Here is a 13,285-nt window from a genome sequence, read left to right on the forward strand (position 1 = left end):
CCCTCAGCTCAGGGCCGTGGGGATGACTCTCAGTGAGTGAAGGTTTCACGCGGATTCTCTTCATCTGGGACACTTGGGGCTCAGATGTTAACTGCTGCGCGGTCGCAGCAAAGAAAGCGATGCCCACTTTGCAATAGACTTTCCGTAAGATTGCTGCGTGAAGACGATTTCTGAACACCATGCAGGCTGCAAAACAATGTGAATTTACCTGGGCGAAGAGTCCTCGGTGTTCATTTCTCTCTGTCCTGCCAGCACAGCATCTTTCTGTCTCTCCGATAACAGACCTTTGGAGAAAGTTCACAATCAAAGTTGTTCATGTTCCCCGCATTAATGTAACTGACACCTCTCACCCCAAGAGTTTCAGAGAGAGAGAGAGAAAGAGGGAGAGAGAGCAGAAGAGCGAATGGACTCTTACCCTCCCCCAACCCTACATTCCCCCACCCCCCTCCCCCCAGAACAACGTGCAAGTAGAAATAAAATGGTTTAATTATCCGCCAGTGGAGATAGTCCAGTTCCTGGGGATGAGACAAACATCAGCCCCCCCGGGGACAGAATGACCAGCAGATGTTCTGGAAAGGCTTTGCTGCTTGCAATTCTTGCAGCAATGTGGAATGTACTTCACACTGAGCAAGTTTCAGCTGGCTCAGAGTCTCCAATGTTCATTGCTGTGTTTGCCGCCAGCTCAGAGAAAGAACAATATGAAGGACGTAGGAGTGAATAACGATCCTCGTGAGAGGGCGAATAACTGTTAATGGAGACTGTTAGTGGCTAACAATACGTCGTGTGTCATAGCAGACGAGGTGATAAACAGGAGTCTTTTGTGTGGTAGGGGTCAAGGACATGGGGGAGTTCAGGCCCGAAAGTTATAGAACTCGATATTGAAGACCGGAGGGCTGGAAGGGCTCCAAGTGGAAAATGAGATGTTGTTCTTTCATCTGGAGCTAGAACACTGCTGCAAGCCTGAGACAGGGATGTTGGCCAGGGAACAGGGTGATGTGTTAAAGTGGCAGGCAACCGCAAGGTCAGGGCCTTTAGTTTCTGCGGGCAGAAGCGGGATGTTCTGCGAAGCAGTCACCCAGTTTATGCTTCATGCTACGTTGGGGAAACGACACTGTGAGCAGAGAATGCGGTGGAATGAAATAGCAGCAGGGAGACTGGATGAGAAGCAGCTGTTCGGGAAAGTCTTTGCCGCTTGCAATTCTGAGAGCAATCTCAAATGTATTTCATACTGAGCATGTCTCAGGTCGCTCAAGAGGTCTGGGGCATTACCTGCGTGCGTGCTTTCTGGCTCGTTGGTCTAGGCGTATGATTCTCGCTTTGGGTCTGTTACTGCGCTGATTTGCGAGAGGTCCCGGGTTCAAATCCCGGACGAGCCCGCGTTTTTTAACTTGACTTGTGCAAAACTGCCTGATTAACTTTCTCAAAAAGCACCTTCGTGAAACCAGCGTGGGCTGCCTGGAGTACGAATGAGGCAGAAAACAGAGAAATGAAATGGTTGGAGATCGTGTTCAACAAGCTACTTGGATGCTGCCTGAACTGCTGTGCTCTTCCAGCACCACTAATCCACAATCTGGTTTCCAGCATCTGCAGTCATTGTTTTTACCATAGTGTTCAACAGGTTGACGTGAGTGGTGCGGTGTTTGAGGAATGTCAGCAATCAAGGTAGATTGGAAAATTGGGACAGCTCTCCTCGGAGAACCGAACTTTTCCAAGTCATGAGGGACCTAGAAACAGGAAATAATGTTGTGAAAATGCTCCCACGCCTGAAAGGATCCATAACGATTCGGCAGAATTTTAAGTCACGAGGAAAAGAAGTAAAAGTGACATTAGGAAGAACGTTTTCGTACAGGGAGTGGTGAGGGTCAGTAAGTCCCTGTCTGACATTGACAAAGAGGAAGATTCAATGGACCCAAAAGGGAATTCGGTGGTCACGTTCAGATGGACAGATTTACGCTGAGAAGGCGAGAGAATGAAACGAAGAGAAACACACGTTTACTTAAGTGCAGAACCAGCAGAGGGAAGGTGGGCCGCATGGCCGCCGTCTGCGCTGTGACACATGTTGCGATTCAGTGTGAAATCACAGTTCGACCGACAGAATGTGGGAATTTAGAAAAAAGTTTATATTGACACAGCCTCCATACGTCTGCGAAACAGCATATCACACGACACCAGTGGAGGTCTTTGACATCAGGCTCGAAGGTGCCTGCCGCGTGCCAGACAAAAACCTGAAGCGTTCTGTGCAACCAGCTCCCCAAGCGGCAGCAGAGTGGCGCAGCGGGAGCGTGCTGGGCCCGTAACCCAGAGGTCGATGGATCGAAACCATCCTCTGCTATCGTACACTGTCACCTTGATCTGCTTTCTTCAGCAAGCTGCCTTTGCATCTACTTGCCGATGTTATCGATCCACTCCATTCAAACGGCATGGGTTTTTAGAGGTCTCAGTGGTATTCTGTTCTTGGTCGGTTTCCTCTGAACTGAATCGCAAAACCGGTTCTCTACGATGCTAATGAGCTGGTAAAGTTGAAACTCAGACATCGTCCCCCACTATTAGGACGGATACCACCGATTGTGAATAACCTCAGAGAGAGAGACAAGTGACAGACAGTCGCCGTGGAATCCATGGGCTGAATGGCTTCTGTCTGCGCGAGAATGATGCTACGTGTTGCTGAGGGAGCAAAAATGGTTCATTTTTCACCGTCCCTTCCGTGTTGGACTGCCTGCAGTCCCTCAGCTCAGGGCCGTGGGGATGACTCTCAGTGAGTGAAGGTTTCACGCGGATTCTCTTCATCTGGGACACTTGGGGCTCAGATGTTAACTGCTGCGCGGTCGCAGCAAAGAAAGCGATGCCCACTTTGCAATAGACTTTCCGTAAGATTGCTGCGTGAAGACGATTTCTGAACACCATGCAGGCTGCACAACAATGTGAATTTACCTGGGCGAAGAGTCCTCGGTGTTCATTTCTCTCTGTCCTGCCAGCACAGCATCTTTCTGTCTCTCCGATAACAGACCTTTGGAGAAAGTTCACAATCAAAGTTGTTCATGTTCCCCGCATTAATGTAACTGACACCTCTCACCCCAAGAGTTTCAGAGAGAGAGAGAGAGAGAGAGAGGGAGAGAGAGCAGAAGAGAGAATGGACTCTTACCCTCCCCCAACCCTACATTCCCCCACCCCCCTCCCCCCAGAACAACGTGCAAGTAGAAATAAAATGGTTTAATTATCCGCCAGTGGAGATAGTCCAGTTCCTGGGGATGAGACAAACATCAGCCCCCCCGGGGACAGAATGACAAGCAGATGTTCTGGAAAGGCTTTGCTGCTTGCAATTCTTGCAGCAATGTGGAATGTACTTCACACTGAGCAAGTTTCAGCTGGCTCAGAGTCTCCAATATTCATTGCTGTGTTTGCCGCCAGCTCAGAGAAAGAACAATATGAAGGACGTAGGAGTGAATAAAGATCCTCGTGAGAGGGCGAATACCTGTTAATGGAGACTGTTAGTGGCTAACAATAGGTCGTGTGTCATAGCAGACGAGGTGATAAACAGGAGTCTTTCGTGTGGTAGGGGTCAAGGACATGGGGGAGTTCAGGCCCTATAGTTATAGAACTCGATATTGAAGACCGGAGGGCTGGAAGGGCTCCAAGTGGAAAATGAGATGTTGTTCTTTCATCTGGAGCTAGAACACTGCTGCAAGCCGGAGACAGGGATGTTGGCCAGGGAACAGGGTGATGTGTTAAAGTGGCAGGCAACCGCAAGGTCAGGGCCTTTAGTTTCTGCGGGCAGAAGCGGGATGTTCTGCGAAGCAGTCACCCAGTTTATGCTTCATGCTACGTTGGGGAAACGACACTGTGAGCAGAGAATGTAGTGGAATGAAATAGCAGCAGGGAGACTGGATGAGAAGCAGCTGTTCGGGAAAGTCTTTGCCGCTTGCAATTCTGAGAGCAATCTCAAATGTATTTCATACTGAACATGTCTCAGGTCGCTCAAGAGGTCTGGGGCATTACCTGCGTGCGTGCTTTCTGGCTCGTTGGTCTAGGCGTATGTTTCTCGCTTAGGGTCTGTTCCTGCGCTGATTTGCGAGAGGTCCCGGGTTCAAATCCCGGACGAGCCCGTGTTTTTTTTTTTAACTTGACTTGTGCAAAACTACCTGATTAACTTTCTCAAAAAGCACCTTCGAGAAACCAGCGTGGGCTGCCTGGAGTACGAATGAGGCAGAAAACAGAGAAATGAAATGGTTGGAGATCGTGTTCAACAAGCTACTTGGATGCTGCCTGAACTGCTGTGCTCTTCCAGCACCACTAATCCAGAATCTGGTTTCCAGCATCTGCAGTCATTGTTTTTACCATAGTGCTCAACAGGTTGACGTGAGTGGTGCGGTGTTTGAGGAATGTCAGCAATCAAGGTAGATTGGCAAATTGGGACAGCTCTCCTCGGAGAACCGAACTTTTCCAAGTCATGAGGGACCTAGAAACAGGAAATAATGTTGTGAAAATGCTCCCACGCCTGAAAGGATCCATAACGATTCGGCAGAATTTTAAGTCACGAGGAAAAGAAGTAAAAGTGACATTAGGAAGAACGTTTTCGTACAGGGAGTGGTGAGGGTCAGTAAGTCCCTGTCTGACATTGACAAAAAGGAAGATTCAATGGACCCAAAAGGGAATTCGGTGGTCACGTTCAGATGTACAGATTTACGCTGAGAAGGCGAGAGAATGAAACGAATAGAAACACACGTTTACTTAAGTGCATTACCAGCAGAGGGAAGGTGGGCCGCATGGCCGCCGTCTGCGCTGTGACACATGTTGCGATTCAGTGTGAAATCACAGTTCGACCGACAGAATGTGGGAATTTAGAAAAAAGTTTATATTGACACAGCCTCCATACGTCTGCGAAACAGCATATCACACGACACCAGTGGAGGTCTTTGACATCAGGCTCGAAGGTGCCTGCCGCGTGCCAGACAAAAACCTGAAGTGTTCTGTGCAACCAGCTCCCCAGGCGGCAGCAGAGTGGCGCAGCGGGAGCGTGCTGGGCCCATAACCCAGAGGTCGATGGATCGAAACCATCCTCTGCTATCGTACACTGTCACCTTGATCTGCTTTCTTCAGCAAGCTGCCTTTGCATCTACTTGCCGATGTTCATATCGATCCACTCCATTCAGACGGCATGGGTTTTTAGAGGTCTCAGTGGTATTCTGTTCTTGGTTGGTTTCCTCTGAACTGAATCGCAAAACCGGTTCTCTACGATGCTTATGAGCTGGTAAAGTTGAAACTCAGACATCGTCCCCCACTATTAGGACGGATACCACCGATTGTGAATAACCTGAGAGAGAGAGAGAGACAAGTGACAGACAGTCGCCGTGGAATCCATGGGCTGAATGGCTTCTGTCTGCGCGAGAATGATGCTACGTGTTGCTGAGGGAGCAAAAATGGTTCATTTTTAACCGTCCCTTCCGTGTTGGACTGCCTGCAGTCCCTCAGCTCAGGGCCGTGGGGATGACTCTCAGTGAGTGAAGGTTTCACGCGGATTCTCTTCATCTGGGACACTTGGGGCTCAGATGTTAACTGCTGCGCGGTCGCAGCAAAGAAAGCGATGCCCACTTTGCAATAGACTTTCCGTAAGATTGCTGCGTGAAGACGATTTCTGAACACCATGCAGGCTGCACAACAATGTCAATTTACCTGGGCGAAGAGTCCTCGGTGTTCATTTCTCTCTGTCCTGCCAGCACAGCATCTTTCTGTCTCTCCGATAACAGACCTTTGGAGAAAGTTCACAAACAAAGTTGTTCATGTTCCCCGCATTAATGTAACTGACACCTCTCACCCCAAGAGTTTCAGAGAGAGAGAGAGAGAGAGAAAGAGGGAGAGAGAGCAGAAGAGCGAATGGACTCTTACCCTCCCCCAACCCTTCATTCCCCCACCCCCTCCCCCCAGAACAACGTGCAAGTAGAAATAAAATGGTTTAATTATCCGCCAGTGGAGATAGTCCAGTTCCTGGGGATGAGACAAACATCAGCCCCCCCCGGGGACAGAATGACAAGCAGATGTTCTGGAAAGGCTTTGCTGCTTGCAATTCTTGCAGCAATGTGGAATGTACTTCCCACTGAGCAAGTTTCAGCTGGCTCAGAGTCGCCAATGTTCATTGCTGTGTTTGCCGCCAGCTCAGAGAAAGAACAATATGAAGGACGTAGGAGTGAATAAAGATCCTCGTGAGAGGGCGAATACCTGTTAATGGAGACTGTTAGTGGCTAACAATAGGTCGTGTGTCATAGCAGACGAGGTGATAAACAGGAGTCTTTCGTGTGGTAGGGGTCAAGGACATGGGGGAGTTCAGGCCCTATAGTTATAGAACTCGATATTGAAGACCGGAGGGCTGGAAGGGCTCCAAGTGGAAAATGAGATGTTGTTCTTTCATCTGGAGCTAGAACACTGCTGCAAGCCGGAGACAGGGATGTTGGCCAGGGAACAGGGTGATGTGTTAAAGTGGCAGGCAACCGCAAGGTCAGGGCCTTTAGTTTCTGCGGGCAGAAGCGGGATGTTCTGCGAAGCAGTCACCCAGTTTATGCTTCATGCTACGTTGGGGAAACGACACTGTGAGCAGAGAATGTAGTGGAATGAAATAGCAGCAGGGAGACTGGATGAGAAGCAGCTGTTCGGGAAAGTCTTTGCCGCTTGCAATTCTGAGAGCAATCTCAAATGTATTTCATACTGAACATGTCTCAGGTCGCTCAAGAGGTCTGGGGCATTACCTGCGTGCGTGCTTTCTGGCTCGTTGGTCTAGGCGTATGATTCTCGCTTAGGGTCTGTTCCTGCGCTGATTTGCGAGAGGTCCCGGGTTCAAATCCCGGACGAGCCCGTGTTTTTTTTTTAACTTGACTTGTGCAAAACTGCCTGATTAACTTTCTCAAAAAGCACCTTCGAGAAACCAGCGTGGGCTGCCTGGAGTACGAATGAGGCAGAAAACAGAGAAATGAAATGGTTGGAGATCGTGTTCAACAAGCTACTTGGATGCTGCCTGAACTGCTGTGCTCTTCCAGCACCACTAATCCAGAATCTGGTTTCCAGCATCTGCAGTCATTGTTTTTACCATAGTGCTCAACAGGTTGACGTGAGTGGTGCGGTGTTTGAGGAATGTCAGCAATCAAGGTAGATTGGCAAATTGGGACAGCTCTCCTCGGAGAACCGAACTTTTCCAAGTCATGAGGGACCTAGAAACAGGAAATAATGTTGTGAAAATGCTCCCACGCCTGAAAGGATCCATAACGATTCGGCAGAATTTTAAGTCACGAGGAAAAGAAGTAAAAGTGACATTAGGAAGAACGTTTTCGTACAGGGAGTGGTGAGGGTCAGTAAGTCCCTGTCTGACATTGACAAAAAGGAAGATTCAATGGACCCAAAAGGGAATTCGGTGGTCACGTTCAGATGTACAGATTTACGCTGAGAAGGCGAGAGAATGAAACGAATAGAAACACACGTTTACTTAAGTGCATTACCAGCAGAGGGAAGGTGGGCCGCATGGCCGCCGTCTGCGCTGTGACACATGTTGCGATTCAGTGTGAAATCACAGTTCGACCGACAGAATGTGGGAATTTAGAAAAAAGTTTATATTGACACAGCCTCCATACGTCTGCGAAACAGCATATCACACGACACCAGTGGAGGTCTTTGACATCAGGCTCGAAGGTGCCTGCCGCGTGCCAGACAAAAACCTGAAGTGTTCTGTGCAACCAGCTCCCCAGGCGGCAGCAGAGTGGCGCAGCGGGAGCGTGCCGGGCCCATAACCCAGAGGTCGATGGATCGAAACCATCCTCTGCTATCGTTCACTGTCACCTTGATCTGCTTTCTTCAGCAAGCTGCCTTTGCATCTACTTGCCGATGTTCATATCGATCCACTCCATTCAGACGGCATGGGTTTTTAGAGGTCTCAGTGGTATTCTGTTCTTGGTTGGTTTCCTCTGAACTGAATCGCAAAACCGGTTCTCTACGATGCTAATGAGCTGGTAAAGTTGAAACTCAGACATCGTCCCCCACTATTAGGACGGATACCACCGATTGTGAATAACCTCAGAGAGAGAGAGAGAGAGAGATAAGTGACAGACAGTCGCCGTGGAATCCATGGGCTGAATGGCTTCTGTCTGCGCGAGAATGATGCTACGTGTTGCTGAGGGAGCAAAAATGGTTCATTTTTCACCGTCCCTTCCGTGTTGGACTGCCTGCAGTCCCTCAGCTCAGGGCCGTGGGGATGACTCTCAGTGAGTGAAGGTTTCACGCGGATTCTCTTCATCTGGGACACTTGGGGCTCAGATGTTAACTGCTGCGCGGTCGCAGCAAAGAAAGCGATGCCCACTTTGCAATAGACTTTCCGTAAGATTGCTGCGTGAAGACGATTTCTGAACACCATGCAGGCTGCAAAACAATGTGAATTTACCTGGGCGAAGAGTCCTCGGTGTTCATTTCTCTCTGTCCTGCCAGCACAGCATCTTTCTGTCTCTCCGATAACAGACCTTTGGAGAAAGTTCACAATCAAAGTTGTTCATGTTCCCCGCATTAATGTAACTGACACCTCTCACCCCAAGAGTTTCAGAGAGAGAGAGAGAAAGAGGGAGAGAGAGCAGAAGAGCGAATGGACTCTTACCCTCCCCCAACCCTACATTCCCCCACCCCCCTCCCCCCAGAACAACGTGCAAGTAGAAATAAAATGGTTTAATTATCCGCCAGTGGAGATAGTCCAGTTCCTGGGGATGAGACAAACATCAGCCCCCCCGGGGACAGAATGACCAGCAGATGTTCTGGAAAGGCTTTGCTGCTTGCAATTCTTGCAGCAATGTGGAATGTACTTCACACTGAGCAAGTTTCAGCTGGCTCAGAGTCTCCAATGTTCATTGCTGTGTTTGCCGCCAGCTCAGAGAAAGAACAATATGAAGGACGTAGGAGTGAATAACGATCCTCGTGAGAGGGCGAATAACTGTTAATGGAGACTGTTAGTGGCTAACAATACGTCGTGTGTCATAGCAGACGAGGTGATAAACAGGAGTCTTTTGTGTGGTAGGGGTCAAGGACATGGGGGAGTTCAGGCCCGAAAGTTATAGAACTCGATATTGAAGACCGGAGGGCTGGAAGGGCTCCAAGTGGAAAATGAGATGTTGTTCTTTCATCTGGAGCTAGAACACTGCTGCAAGCCTGAGACAGGGATGTTGGCCAGGGAACAGGGTGATGTGTTAAAGTGGCAGGCAACCGCAAGGTCAGGGCCTTTAGTTTCTGCGGGCAGAAGCGGGATGTTCTGCGAAGCAGTCACCCAGTTTATGCTTCATGCTACGTTGGGGAAACGACACTGTGAGCAGAGAATGCGGTGGAATGAAATAGCAGCAGGGAGACTGGATGAGAAGCAGCTGTTCGGGAAAGTCTTTGCCGCTTGCAATTCTGAGAGCAATCTCAAATGTATTTCATACTGAGCATGTCTCAGGTCGCTCAAGAGGTCTGGGGCATTACCTGCGTGCGTGCTTTCTGGCTCGTTGGTCTAGGCGTATGATTCTCGCTTTGGGTCTGTTACTGCGCTGATTTGCGAGAGGTCCCGGGTTCAAATCCCGGACGAGCCCGCGTTTTTTAACTTGACTTGTGCAAAACTGCCTGATTAACTTTCTCAAAAAGCACCTTCGTGAAACCAGCGTGGGCTGCCTGGAGTACGAATGAGGCAGAAAACAGAGAAATGAAATGGTTGGAGATCGTGTTCAACAAGCTACTTGGATGCTGCCTGAACTGCTGTGCTCTTCCAGCACCACTAATCCACAATCTGGTTTCCAGCATCTGCAGTCATTGTTTTTACCATAGTGTTCAACAGGTTGACGTGAGTGGTGCGGTGTTTGAGGAATGTCAGCAATCAAGGTAGATTGGAAAATTGGGACAGCTCTCCTCGGAGAACCGAACTTTTCCAAGTCATGAGGGACCTAGAAACAGGAAATAATGTTGTGAAAATGCTCCCACGCCTGAAAGGATCCATAACGATTCGGCAGAATTTTAAGTCACGAGGAAAAGAAGTAAAAGTGACATTAGGAAGAACGTTTTCGTACAGGGAGTGGTGAGGGTCAGTAAGTCCCTGTCTGACATTGACAAAGAGGAAGATTCAATGGACCCAAAAGGGAATTCGGTGGTCACGTTCAGATGGACAGATTTACGCTGAGAAGGCGAGAGAATGAAACGAAGAGAAACACACGTTTACTTAAGTGCAGAACCAGCAGAGGGAAGGTGGGCCGCATGGCCGCCGTCTGCGCTGTGACACATGTTGCGATTCAGTGTGAAATCACAGTTCGACCGACAGAATGTGGGAATTTAGAAAAAAGTTTATATTGACACAGCCTCCATACGTCTGCGAAACAGCATATCACACGACACCAGTGGAGGTCTTTGACATCAGGCTCGAAGGTGCCTGCCGCGTGCCAGACAAAAACCTGAAGCGTTCTGTGCAACCAGCTCCCCAAGCGGCAGCAGAGTGGCGCAGCGGGAGCGTGCTGGGCCCGTAACCCAGAGGTCGATGGATCGAAACCATCCTCTGCTATCGTACACTGTCACCTTGATCTGCTTTCTTCAGCAAGCTGCCTTTGCATCTACTTGCCGATGTTATCGATCCACTCCATTCAAACGGCATGGGTTTTTAGAGGTCTCAGTGGTATTCTGTTCTTGGTCGGTTTCCTCTGAACTGAATCGCAAAACCGGTTCTCTACGATGCTAATGAGCTGGTAAAGTTGAAACTCAGACATCGTCCCCCACTATTAGGACGGATACCACCGATTGTGAATAACCTCAGAGAGAGAGACAAGTGACAGACAGTCGCCGTGGAATCCATGGGCTGAATGGCTTCTGTCTGCGCGAGAATGATGCTACGTGTTGCTGAGGGAGCAAAAATGGTTCATTTTTCACCGTCCCTTCCGTGTTGGACTGCCTGCAGTCCCTCAGCTCAGGGCCGTGGGGATGACTCTCAGTGAGTGAAGGTTTCACGCGGATTCTCTTCATCTGGGACACTTGGGGCTCAGATGTTAACTGCTGCGCGGTCGCAGCAAAGAAAGCGATGCCCACTTTGCAATAGACTTTCCGTAAGATTGCTGCGTGAAGACGATTTCTGAACACCATGCAGGCTGCACAACAATGTGAATTTACCTGGGCGAAGAGTCCTCGGTGTTCATTTCTCTCTGTCCTGCCAGCACAGCATCTTTCTGTCTCTCCGATAACAGACCTTTGGAGAAAGTTCACAATCAAAGTTGTTCATGTTCCCCGCATTAATGTAACTGACACCTCTCACCCCAAGAGTTTCAGAGAGAGAGAGAGAGAGAGAGAGGGAGAGAGAGCAGAAGAGAGAATGGACTCTTACCCTCCCCCAACCCTACATTCCCCCACCCCCCTCCCCCCAGAACAACGTGCAAGTAGAAATAAAATGGTTTAATTATCCGCCAGTGGAGATAGTCCAGTTCCTGGGGATGAGACAAACATCAGCCCCCCCGGGGACAGAATGACAAGCAGATGTTCTGGAAAGGCTTTGCTGCTTGCAATTCTTGCAGCAATGTGGAATGTACTTCACACTGAGCAAGTTTCAGCTGGCTCAGAGTCTCCAATATTCATTGCTGTGTTTGCCGCCAGCTCAGAGAAAGAACAATATGAAGGACGTAGGAGTGAATAAAGATCCTCGTGAGAGGGCGAATACCTGTTAATGGAGACTGTTAGTGGCTAACAATAGGTCGTGTGTCATAGCAGACGAGGTGATAAACAGGAGTCTTTCGTGTGGTAGGGGTCAAGGACATGGGGGAGTTCAGGCCCTATAGTTATAGAACTCGATATTGAAGACCGGAGGGCTGGAAGGGCTCCAAGTGGAAAATGAGATGTTGTTCTTTCATCTGGAGCTAGAACACTGCTGCAAGCCGGAGACAGGGATGTTGGCCAGGGAACAGGGTGATGTGTTAAAGTGGCAGGCAACCGCAAGGTCAGGGCCTTTAGTTTCTGCGGGCAGAAGCGGGATGTTCTGCGAAGCAGTCACCCAGTTTATGCTTCATGCTACGTTGGGGAAACGACACTGTGAGCAGAGAATGTAGTGGAATGAAATAGCAGCAGGGAGACTGGATGAGAAGCAGCTGTTCGGGAAAGTCTTTGCCGCTTGCAATTCTGAGAGCAATCTCAAATGTATTTCATACTGAACATGTCTCAGGTCGCTCAAGAGGTCTGGGGCATTACCTGCGTGCGTGCTTTCTGGCTCGTTGGTCTAGGCGTATGTTTCTCGCTTAGGGTCTGTTCCTGCGCTGATTTGCGAGAGGTCCCGGGTTCAAATCCCGGACGAGCCCGTGTTTTTTTTTTTAACTTGACTTGTGCAAAACTACCTGATTAACTTTCTCAAAAAGCACCTTCGAGAAACCAGCGTGGGCTGCCTGGAGTACGAATGAGGCAGAAAACAGAGAAATGAAATGGTTGGAGATCGTGTTCAACAAGCTACTTGGATGCTGCCTGAACTGCTGTGCTCTTCCAGCACCACTAATCCAGAATCTGGTTTCCAGCATCTGCAGTCATTGTTTTTACCATAGTGCTCAACAGGTTGACGTGAGTGGTGCGGTGTTTGAGGAATGTCAGCAATCAAGGTAGATTGGCAAATTGGGACAGCTCTCCTCGGAGAACCGAACTTTTCCAAGTCATGAGGGACCTAGAAACAGGAAATAATGTTGTGAAAATGCTCCCACGCCTGAAAGGATCCATAACGATTCGGCAGAATTTTAAGTCACGAGGAAAAGAAGTAAAAGTGACATTAGGAAGAACGTTTTCGTACAGGGAGTGGTGAGGGTCAGTAAGTCCCTGTCTGACATTGACAAAAAGGAAGATTCAATGGACCCAAAAGGGAATTCGGTGGTCACGTTCAGATGTACAGATTTACGCTGAGAAGGCGAGAGAATGAAACGAATAGAAACACACGTTTACTTAAGTGCATTACCAGCAGAGGGAAGGTGGGCCGCATGGCCGCCGTCTGCGCTGTGACACATGTTGCGATTCAGTGTGAAATCACAGTTCGACCGACAGAATGTGGGAATTTAGAAAAAAGTTTATATTGACACAGCCTCCATACGTCTGCGAAACAGCATATCACACGACACCAGTGGAGGTCTTTGACATCAGGCTCGAAGGTGCCTGCCGCGTGCCAGACAAAAACCTGAAGTGTTCTGTGCAACCAGCTCCCCAGGCGGCAGCAGAGTGGCGCAGCGGGAGCGTGCTGGGCCCATAACCCAGAGGTCGATGGATCGAAACCATCCTCTGCTATCGTACACTGTCA

At 49.2% G+C, this 13,285-nt stretch overlaps 2 non-coding genes across 2 annotated transcripts; both read left to right on the forward strand.

Moving 5' to 3' along the window:
- The first annotated feature begins 2,260 nt into the window (after positions 1–2,260).
- Positions 2,261–2,332, forward strand: trnat-cgu (transfer RNA threonine (anticodon CGU)). Its single transcript has one exon. It is a non-coding gene; the product is annotated as a tRNA-Thr (tRNA).
- An 8,136-nt stretch (positions 2,333–10,468) lies between these two features.
- trnat-cgu (transfer RNA threonine (anticodon CGU)) lies at positions 10,469–10,540 on the forward strand. Its single transcript has one exon. It is a non-coding gene; the product is annotated as a tRNA-Thr (tRNA).
- The last annotated feature ends 2,745 nt before the right edge of the window (positions 10,541–13,285 follow it).

The sequence above is a fragment of the Chiloscyllium punctatum genome, chromosome 36 (genome assembly GCF_047496795.1).
Source record: "Chiloscyllium punctatum isolate Juve2018m chromosome 36, sChiPun1.3, whole genome shotgun sequence".
Taxonomy (NCBI): domain Eukaryota; kingdom Metazoa; phylum Chordata; class Chondrichthyes; order Orectolobiformes; family Hemiscylliidae; genus Chiloscyllium; species Chiloscyllium punctatum.